General features: G+C 31.5%; 1 protein-coding gene and 1 non-coding gene across 8 annotated transcripts in view; both read left to right on the top strand.

Moving 5' to 3' along the window:
* The first annotated feature begins 340 nt into the window (after nt 1-340).
* The window catches only part of e (nonribosomal peptide synthetase ebony), an 86,973-nt gene continuing 76,036 nt past the window's right edge, over nt 341-11,277 (top strand). For 3 of the 7 annotated variants that reach the window (XM_089646887.1, XM_089646885.1, XM_089646883.1), the window contains exon 1: nt 341-783. The gene's annotated coding sequence lies outside the window, so the exon portion shown is untranslated. Of the gene's footprint in view, nt 784-7,711; nt 7,823-11,277 lie in introns of those variants that run through there. The other 4 variants (XM_089646888.1, XM_089646889.1, XM_089646886.1 and 1 more) reach the window with 4 other exon arrangements.
* On the top strand, nt 2,991-3,063 carry TRNAS-CGA (transfer RNA serine (anticodon CGA)). The gene has a single exon. It is a non-coding gene; the product is annotated as a tRNA-Ser (tRNA).

The following is an 11,277-nucleotide window of genomic DNA, read 5'->3' as shown; positions in this document are numbered from 1 at the left end:
CACAAACCCCAGTTGAACTCCTGAAAATCGATGTGTTTAATTGGTTGCCGAGATTAATCTTTCGCGGACATGCAGTCAGTCGAGTTAAACCGAGGTTTAAATATTTCGGTCCGCGGGTGAATTCAAAATTGATGCATCTGAAAAGGGAGTGAATTACATACTTTGTGTGGACGAAGATACCGGGATACGGTCGTGCATTTTCAATGACTAGCCTTTGATTTGCCAGGCGCTTTGCGGTGTCCTTGCAATTGCGAACCTAATCTGTGGTAGATTAACAATTATTGCAGAGTGTATAAATTGTTGGCACATTTGTCGGGCAGCGCACTAGTCGCCTAACGAAGAGAGCGAGTGTATTTCGAACCGGCTGAATTTTATAATATAAATACGAAAATATTACGAACAGTACATGCAGTTAACGCAGTCACAACAAGTGACAAAGCGCTGGAACATATCCCAAGAGTCACTTCATGATACAACCTAAGACACATCAAAGCGCTCCGAAGGAGAAAAAAATTATTGTAACAGTTTCCTTGTTATGGCATCTATTTAACCGCTGGTTCTCCTAGCAATCGATTCAGTTTGAAAAAGTTCGCGCCCTCGTGAATAACACCTTCTAGGTTCATTATTTGCACTACGGTAATAATTCATTATTTAACACCAACTATTGTGCTAATCGGGCAATTAGTGTAAAAAATTTGAAAACATTAATTGAGTGTTTGTTTGTTATCGACAAATTTGAACTTCTTTCGTCAGTGAACAGACGCCAACATCGACGATAAAGAGGTAGGCCAAAATAATGTTATTATTTATTTACTGTAAGCAATATTTTACAGCTAAAATTCCTGATTAATAGTGTTTAAAGATTCATTTTTCTGTTATTAAAAAAATATATGAAAATAGTTTAAAACTCCACAATATTAACGACAATTACCCCAAAAATTCGAGGTGACATTTCATTTAAAATTAAATAAATCAACCATTGCAGTCAATGGGAAATAAATTTAGCTTCCTCAAAGAAGTTACAATATTGTCGCTGGTAAAATAGTTTACATTACAATAAAATTTACATTACGTATTGTGGATTGAAAAATATTTTACGTATGTTTTTAATGTGAACAACGACTTAAAATAACGTTTACTTGTGTGCATAATAATATTTTTTTCACATAACAGACAATAATTAACAGATTAACTTTATCGCGCATTCCTAAAAACAGTAATATGTATAATATTATTAAAATAATTATATTCATTTTTCGCTTGTGTACGCTTGTTTAAAATTTCTTTTAAGATTACAAATAAATAACAAACAAAAAATACATATTTTTCACATTTTGTAATTTACTTTTTTAGAGCTTGAATACGCGCAAGGATTTTCACAACATCCTAATACTTTTGCCTAAATAAAACAAGAGATTAACGTTTTACTCAAATTTCCACAATTGTTTGTTTTTTGTTTTAAGTTAAATAAGCTATGTACATTGTACCTTCCTATATGCATATATTTTTATTAATGATGTTATACTGGACATAAAATATGGTTTATTTGAGTTTGTCCGACGCGTTTCACAATATTATTGAGGAAAAAAAAATCATTATTTTCCTTCTCTTTTAATTGGAATTTCAATTTGGTTTTCTTGAATGAATAATGGAATTTTGAAAGCGGAATTTAACCCACCTCTCGAAATCCGATTGAGCTGAAACGCAGATAGACTTGTTGTCGATGACAATACATTCTGTCAACTTTTATTTGCCACTCAGGCAAACACATTCACATCTCTAAAATTGGATAATATTATAAAACTTTACAGCAGTTAATATACGAATAAATTTCGGTACCATCCAATAAGGATTTGGCTTAAGTGGTAGTGGTGTTCAAAAGTTGCCAAAAGTATTAACACTTTGAGGTGATATTTGAAAAAAACATTACATCCCAAAAATTAGAAAAGCATCAAATTAGTTAAACTTAACATAGTGTTAAGAACAAAGCACTTGCCAAAAATATTTATATTTCTGGGAAGAATCTCACAAATGAAAGTTCGACTGAATTTTTTAAACGCCTTTATTCTCAAAGTCGCTTCTATTCTGAACGCCTCTAAACATTTTTTTGTTTCGTCGTAAATTAAAAGTTTAATGCCCTTGAAAGAGAGGGCTTGCATTCTGTATGCAAGCAAGGTCACCCGCAAGAATCTCGACTGGAGCGTTTTTCATCATCGAGAGTTTGTTCGATTATTATTTTAATCGAAGGCCTCCAAGTGATTTAAAACACTCACAATTGTACATATTATAATGTTTACATTTATTAAAGTTTTCATAATATAAGATAAACGAAACAAGTGCCATGAAGTTTTACACTTATTCTATTCAAAAACTTATTACTATTTTACATTATTTATTTACAAAAAGTGACTAAAACGATTTTATCTTTCAAATTTTATTTCTAACTAGAGCAGACCCGTGAAAAATCAGGAAATATAAAGATTTTTCCTTAATTTTTTTTTAAATAAAAGTGTTTACTTACCTAAATATGAAAATATTTAAAATAATATATTTTTTTAAATGCCACGCCGAGAATCGAACCTCGATCAACTACTTAGGAGGTATTTTTACACTATTTTTGATTAATACGCTTTTTCTAAATTTTAGAATTACGTACACTTTTTAGAATGTTAAGTATTATTTATACACATCCGTTATAAATAATACGTAATATATAGATATTGTATAATTACATTATTTATTTTTATTTTTAACTTTCGAAGATTTAAGACTTGAACAAACGAACATGTTCATTTTTATTTAAATATATTAAATTATGTTATTCCAAAGTATGATGACAACTAAGTTTAATTTACAAAAGTAGTTGGATTTATCACAATCAATTAAATTAGTCACTTAGAATCAAGAATAAAATTCTATAAATTACAAATTAATGTAATTGTTGATTAAAGTACTAGTACATATTGAATTATTTGGCGGGTTGGAAAAAAGCCGACGTGGTTCAGTGGTCCAGAGCGTCTGACCCGACATCAGAGGGCGCGGGTTCAATTCCCGTCAGCGGCATTTATTTTTACTCGGGAGATACTTTCAATTTGTATTGATATTACAGGCGACTAATTATTGCTTATAATAATTTATTATCATTTGTGCTGTGCATAAAAACCTTGTCTTATACACATTAGTTTATCATTAAAAAATAATAATAATGTACTCAGTCTTTTCAAAATTCAACATAATATAATATAAATTTATAAGTCGATGTATTATGTACCAACAAATTAATTGAAGTTTGTTATAAACAAACTTCAATTGTATTAATTTGTTTAAAATATATACTTTTTAAAAGTAATATAAACTACGAGGATATTATTTTCCTCGCGGCATATGTCATATTTGGATATTATTTGCGGAGGTGTAATAATAAACGCGTTTTCGCAAAAGTCGTTGAAACCTTCGGATACAAAGTCAACCTGTTAGCGCTACGCCATTCAGAATGTTAGTAGAAGAAGACGCAATTTAGAGTGAATCAATCACGATAGCTGATAGTAACCGTCACAACACTAACTATTGTGCAAACTTCGTCGGGAATCAAACCCGTAATCTACCGAGTCAAATACGACCATTACGCTTATTTGGTCTTCAGATATTTGTCCAAATATTTCATTATTCAACAAAATATTATCACTATAATATTTATGTGAAGGAATACAATATTTCATATTTAGTTACCTTTCATTAGATATTAAGTTGAAATATCATTCCAGTTGTGGGATTTCGAAAGTTTCAAGAACAATTTATTATTAATATTATTAGTTCGTTCAATATTTCAAAATTGTCACACAGTGTAAAAAGTTGTTAGCCTTAGTTGATAAATAAATAATAATAATTGATATATTAATTTATGTGTGTGCATTTCACAAGGCACATGGGATTTCTAATTACGAGTATAATGCTTTTATCGTGTTATTTCAATTCGGTTAAGTAATTTTAACATGTTATTGTTAAATCATTGATACGTTTTCATATGTATAAATATAATATTATAGTCCCGGTTGATTTGCATTTTGTCTGTCTCTAAATTTGTTTATTTGTTTGGTTTCAAAAAGGTTCAGTAAAGATTCTCTTTTCAAATTTGAAATCTTACAATTTATGTGAACCCATTTTTCAGTATTATAGTACCTTCCCGCCCGCCTAAAGAAAGTTTGAAAAAAGATATGTTATTGAGATATTAACGTTTTTTGTACACATTGTATAATTCCCTATTTGTTTTTTTTTTAAATGTAACCTTATAAATATTATTATTGTTTACAATTAAGTAGTATTTACATTGAAATCTTATAAATTCGAGAATAATTTGGTTTTAATTAATTAATAACATTAATAAAATAAGTAATGATTAATTAATAAGATAATTTTTTTTTAAATTATAAAATTAGAAACATGATGTTTTGAACGCGAGGTCTATTGTTCACAGAAGTACTCGTCTATTTTGAAAGGCGGAAAAATTAAATTATTTTATAATTTCGAAAATTCTTTTACGTTGGGTTTTTTCCTTTTCTTGGTTTAGTTTTTTTAGTATAGCATGTATTACTAGCATTTATGTACAAAATTCAATTTTCGACTATACTACATTTTTTAGTTAGACCTGACATGCTTTATTAGATGAAATTATGTTTATAAAATCCCTACAAACCATATGGGAAAGAAAAAGATGATGATTTAAAAAATAATAATCTAAACGCTTAATTAACCTTGCATCAGTTGATGAAGTCAAATGTTGGTTTTAAAAAAATGAGCCTTTTTTGTATTGCCCTAAGTGGTTGCTATCAACGAAAATAAACATATAGGTTATCTTTCCTAATTGGGTTGTTCAATACTTTGACACTGTCCTCAACATGACGTGTTAGATTAGGTACTGTCAGTCAGATGCTACTTTTATATCAAAACTAAGGAGTATAAAGCACAAAATCTGGGTAATCTGAAACGCTCGATTCAGCCGTTGTCGCTGGTGACAACGGCTGAATTCTTATTCCTATGGTGACCATGCCAGCAGTCAATCCTTGTTTATTCCTTGCGGGACGCTCGATTCAGCCGTTGTCGCTGGTGACAACGGCTGAATTCTTATTCCTATGGTGACCATGCCAGCAGTCAATCCTTGTTTATTCCTTGCGGGACGCTCGATTCAGCCGTTGTCGCTGGTGACAACGGCTGAATTCTTATTCCGATGGTGACTATGTCAGCAGTCAATGCTTGTTTATTCCTATGCGGGGACACTCGATTCAGCCGTTCTCGCTGGTGACAACGGCTTTTCAGGTTAAACGGGTTTTAACGGGTTTTCTACAAAAGTTTATTAATTATTTAACTTAAAATGTCTCAATTTGGTATTGTGCTATTGCGCTCCTCGAGAACGTCTCTACATGGGTTACCAAGTGATCAACATTTTTCAACGTGGATTGTGTCTTAAAAATACATAAATATAAACCGATAAAAATATTATATTAAAAATATTAATGTGATGTCTCTGGAATCATAGCAGTCTATTTGTAATAAATTTGAGTTAACGTCAGTTTTTAACATTCTGGCTCTGAGTAAATCGGTGACTTGGTCTTACAAACTTTGCACTGCTTTTTATGTGTGGTATTTACAGAACTTCAATTTCAACACTCAAAAAATAAAACAAGACGCAGAATAGTTTGTTCTTTCCATGGTTCAATAAAAATGTGCGTGGAAAATTTTAAGTAGTCGGATGGTAAAGCTAGTGTTTATTTATTTTAGTTTCTTCTCAACGGACACTGCATATTCCTCTGTGTACCAGTTACTAGGTCAGGCCCCTTGAACGATGCACGGCGTTGCATGCCGCACCACCTATGCCCTTTATGGCAATTACATTTTTTCCGCATTTTATTGAGAAATAATAATAAGTATTCATCGCTGAAATGATTGGCATTTGGTTCAGTTCTTGTCAAGGTTTCTACGCCGTTTTTAATACATTAATAATCCATCAATTCAGAATGTAAGCTGTCGTTTCCTTAGCGATTGTCAAAACTACTGCTGTAGATTGTAATATTATGCATACATGTTTTATTACTGATATCTGTCAGTAGCAGAAGTTTAAAGGTCATATTAGTCCATGTCCATGGGTATTTTTCAGACAATTAATCTTCTAGTACGAAACTAACCAAATTTTACTATATCAAAAAAGGTTTTGTTATAAACAAACTGTATACATTCATATTTGATAGTGTTAGTGTTTTTAAAAACATTGACTAATAAAATAAAGTTGCTGTCTGTCTGTTTGTTCGCTCAGTTCTCCTAAACTACGGAACGGATTTTGATAAGATTTTCACTACTATATATGTATATATGTATATGTCTATCTCCTAAGGATAACCCCCAGCAACGCCGGCTACTAGTATAGTATAAATAGTTATAATAGTTAAGCTACATAAGTATTTTTTTTTTAATTTGATAGGTTTAAATTTAAGCATGGAATGGTTGTTAATGTTTACAATAACATTGGCACATATTTTTTACGAAGCAAATCAACCAGCTTCTTTTTTAATATGAGCTCATCGAACCAGAAATTCTAGTTTGTTTACGGGTCCCCTCACATGTCTGAACTGTCCAAGGTCAAACGAGTTTTTGCACCCCCTTTTGAGAAATTTTGAAGCCTTCAAAAGCCTTGCGGAATTGGAGGGGGGCGGAAGCAGGGCCGACCCTAAGCCAAACCGCGCCTGGCACTAGTTAAAACCTTAAGGCGATGCACTATGTCGTGTAATATTTTAAATTGAGCCGCTATCAATAACAACCCTTACGTAGATGGCGATAAGGTTTAAATTCCCGCTTAACACTATCCGCCTGTTTTGATTTATGCAAGAAAGAAACATGGCCAAAAAGTGCCTTTTATTTTATTTTGTGTATATTCAGGCATAAATATTAATTTTTTTATCAATCATTTTATAAATAACTTAATTTGCCACATTATACAATAAAATCATAACCGAAAATGGGTTCGTAAGTAGGAGATTTTGAACTTTAAAGCAGTTTTCATAAGCCTTTACATTATTTTTTCTGGGCTTATAAAAAGACTTATCTAAAAAATACTCGATTATTTCAAAGGCCATGATGTATTCTACTCGCAGTATTTAATTAAAGCATCTGAAACATTTCTAGGCGATCAAATTTTCAAACCAAAAACACATGATTTTGCATTACTACGTATGGCATCGCCTTAAGGAATCAGAGTTAGGTTAGTTATTATAAGCTCTTTGACTCCTTGGCTCCTTGGCAAGTTAGCGCCCGGAGCGGGCTGCTCCTATTGCGCCTGCCCAGAACCAGCCCTGGGTGGAAGAGTTAATTGAATTATTTTGGATAGACCAAAAAGCTCACTACTATTTTAACATTTGTATTATTAAACAATAAACAAAAACATATGTTTCAACAATTTAACATATTTGAGGACTCAAGAAGTATCCATAAACGTACAAAATTGCTGTTTGGATGTTAATATTGACATAAAACAATAAACAAAAAATATCATGATTGTTCTTCCGGACACAATAATATATGCGGTGATTGCACAAAAAAACATTGAGGAAATATTTAGCGCATTTTTACATTTCACATCCTTGAGCGCTTAACTTCTTCCATACCTACACAGCTGCACATTTATTTTATCAAAAATAAAAGCTTTTAGTTGGAAACAGTTGACGATAAATATTGGTAAAAGGTAGACGTTATTTTTTTGTTATTTTGGAGGCTGTATCGAGGAAGGTATTTTATAGAGGTGTGTAAACATACAATAGAGTTATTGAACACGTAAGTAAGTAATTATTATCTATTATCTTACACTACATTACACGTAGGTACAACAAGCTGTCATTGGCATCCAATGTAACCTTCAGTCTGATCATGCTTCTCCAAGGGCTAGACGAAGTAGAACCTTCGTAAATAATTAAAATTAAGTGTTGCTTTTTTTACTTTAGGCGTTTTTGCAAGTTTGTTTTAAAAACGTATTGTGTGGACGGGTTGTTTCACAAACTTTGAACAATTCATCAAATTTCAAATTTTGTTTTCAAATTCTGTAAAAGTTCTAATCGAGTGTTGTTACTATATCTTACAAGCCTTATAATAAAATAACTTGAACAGGATTTTTACAGAACTTAAAAATGATCTTATAAATTTCAACATTTCATCAACTTTTAAAGTTTGTATTCAATTTCTATGAAAGTTCTTTGAAATAACTGTAACTCAATGGAATAATAACAGAACTAAAGTAAAAAAACTTCACGGAACTTATTAATTTTGAAATTTGTTGAATAATTAATTGTTCAAGTTCTGTTAAACATTAATTGGCCCTGGACGTTCATCCTCAAAGGTTTATTTCTGATATGAAAAAATGATATATTTGACCAAATGTTCTGTGCATTTTTCTTTATTGTGTGGGCTATTTATTTTAACAATTCGTTTATTTTAAACTATTTTTTTAACTATTGAAACTAATATAAACACGAATAATTATTTGTATTTCTTTGGCATTCACTATGTAACAATTTCTAGACATTTTTTGTTTTTAATGAGTTTTTATTATTCACAATGTACATTTGTTACGTATAAATTTTTTTTTTTTATAAAATTAGCTATCGCTAATTTTATAAAAAAAAAATTTATACGTAACAAATGTACATTGTGAATAATAAAAACTCATTAAAAACAAAAAACGAATAATTATGTCTGTATCTCCTTAGAAGAGTTATGAATAATATTTTAAAATGAGAATCGTGATTAGGTACTCTCAAAATCAACTTTAATAATAGTTTATTGCCATTTACATTTACGAAATGCTTTGGTTTTGACAGCGACCACATTTTGTTTTATAACCTTGAAAGTATTAAACAAGAAATCTGCAGATTTCTTCCCAATATTTGTTTCACGTTTTGTTGCGATAATGCAATATACAGTTATATATCATTATTTATATTGCAAGTCCTTTACCCAATGACGTTACAATACAATGTATTGTCATCTAGACTTGCTATTGTCTCACAAACTCAAGATAAAAAGTGACAAGTAAGAAACACTCGTATGTTTTCAGTAAATTCTTAATTCAAACGTTGTTCATGTATGACAAAGACAGCATTCAAAAAATATGTCTGTGTGAATTTTTTTTTCTTTCGTCGAATACTACGTTCTAAAGCCCAGGATCAATTCGAGAACAATTTGTAGCCGAGTGAGAGAGAAGATCCATAAAAAATGCCAAATCATACTTAATTTTTTTAATGATCCTATCCTATTCCTTATCTTATCAAATACCCTAAAAAATCGAAGGCGTTTTGGCACTTTTTCAAAGCAATTTACATTGCGGTAGCACACGACCTTACGCGAGGGAGTACAGTACTTAAACTACAAAATCGAAAGCACTACAATTGACCAGATTTTAGCTTGCCACTTTAACATTTCTACAACGCGTCCATATATTTTATAACTTCACTGTTCTTACCTATCAGTAAAACTGCACTACTTTTTATAAAGTATGTATAGTTAAAGCTCAATGTGTGTCTCAATAAATACATAAGTATACAGCACACCAAGGTACTGGCGATGCATTCGAACCTTCACAATTATTTATTTCCGCATCGAATTCGTGCTAATCTGACGTATTAATGTGACTGGGTTCATAAAACGATTTGCAATTCGTGCATTTTTGAACCTCATTAGTTCCTTTTGCAATGCATTCATTCATCTGCATCGAGCATTCACAGCACCCGCAGCGGAGTTATGCAACGAACAGGTGCAATTCAAACATTGCGCAATTCACAAGCAGATTGTTAGACAAGAGACAATTTAAACATTGAAATTATAGTATTGTACTTGTGTATTTATACGGATCTTACTAATAAAGAAGTATTCATGGAGCGGATTGCCAACATATGAAATAAATAAAATTGTACAGAAATTCTGGAAGTTATACAGGGTTTTCCAATAAGAGGTGTTATTTTGATATTCAATCGTAAAAGATCAATGGTTTTGTAGCGCCGTTTTGTTGAAATTAAACGTTGTTCAGATCAATATCATCCAATTCCGGCCATAAAAAATCAATAATCATCTCTCAATAGCGCAATCCATTCACCGTAACTGTTGATCCAGCCTCATTTTCGAAAAAGTAAGGTCCAATGACTCCGCCGGACCATAAACCGCACCAAACAGTCACACGTTGAGAATAGAGAGGCTTTTCAACAATAACTCTTGGGTTTTCCGAGCCCCAAATGCGACAATTTTGCTTGCTGACGAAGCCAACGAGGCGGAAATGGGCCTCATCACTAAAGATGATTTGCATTTGATTCACTCAAGTGAATTTTAATAATTTCAATGCGTTGTTGAAGCGTGTATCGTTCCATTTTTATCAATGGCGTAGTTTCTACTTGTCAAATGTTAAAAAATGACAGCTTCAAAAGTAACATCTACCGAAATAACGGGCTATTCAAAATAACACCTCTTATTGGAAAACCCTGTACTTATATTTGTTTGTTGCTTTTTCTAAATTTGATGTAGACAGTGGTCTTCTTCTTGTTTTGAAGGTCAAATCAACCTCGTAATAAAACTTATTAAACAATAACGAAATGGATTTTTTTACAAATTAAATCTACACCGCCCGCTCGCTACATGTCACAGACACTCTTCTTTACATAAATAGAAAAAATAAATAAGAAAACTTGCTGAAGGGCCTGTTAAAAATTGGGGATGATCCTTTTTGAATAAAAACTGGTTTTCTTGATACCACTTTACATTTATTTCAAACTATTGAAACAGGTACAATATTTATAAAGAAACTGTGCGAATAACACTGCTACGATCGCTCTGACTTATGAGCTTGTTTATTATCGAGTTATTGTTGAGAAAAGAACGAAAAAACACATAATGCGAGCCTTTTTAAAGACTTCAAAAAACCACCACATGTAAATAAAACATTTGTCATCGTGATGTTTAGCAGTAAAAATGAAACCTGCTATACCGACCAAATTGACACTATTTTCTAAGCAAGGACTCACACCATTTTGGTTAAACGTAGTAACTTCAAATTTCTAGACTACAGATGTCGGTAGCCTGCAAAATTGAACATATTGCCAGGGGGCGGGATTCAAAAATTGCACTAAATTTTTGAATGATAATCTATTTAAAAATAAACTATAAACCAAACAGAATAAACTAAAAATTCTTAATCTAAATATACCACAAAAATACTAACAAAATAATTCAAAATAGCAGAAATTAACAAAA

The sequence above is a fragment of the Hesperophylax consimilis genome, chromosome 25, assembly GCF_061612785.1.
Source record: "Hesperophylax consimilis isolate HC1 chromosome 25, BYU_Hcon_1.0, whole genome shotgun sequence".
Taxonomy (NCBI): Eukaryota; Metazoa; Arthropoda; class Insecta; order Trichoptera; family Limnephilidae; genus Hesperophylax; species Hesperophylax consimilis.
This window is presented reverse-complemented; position numbering and strand designations above follow the sequence as displayed.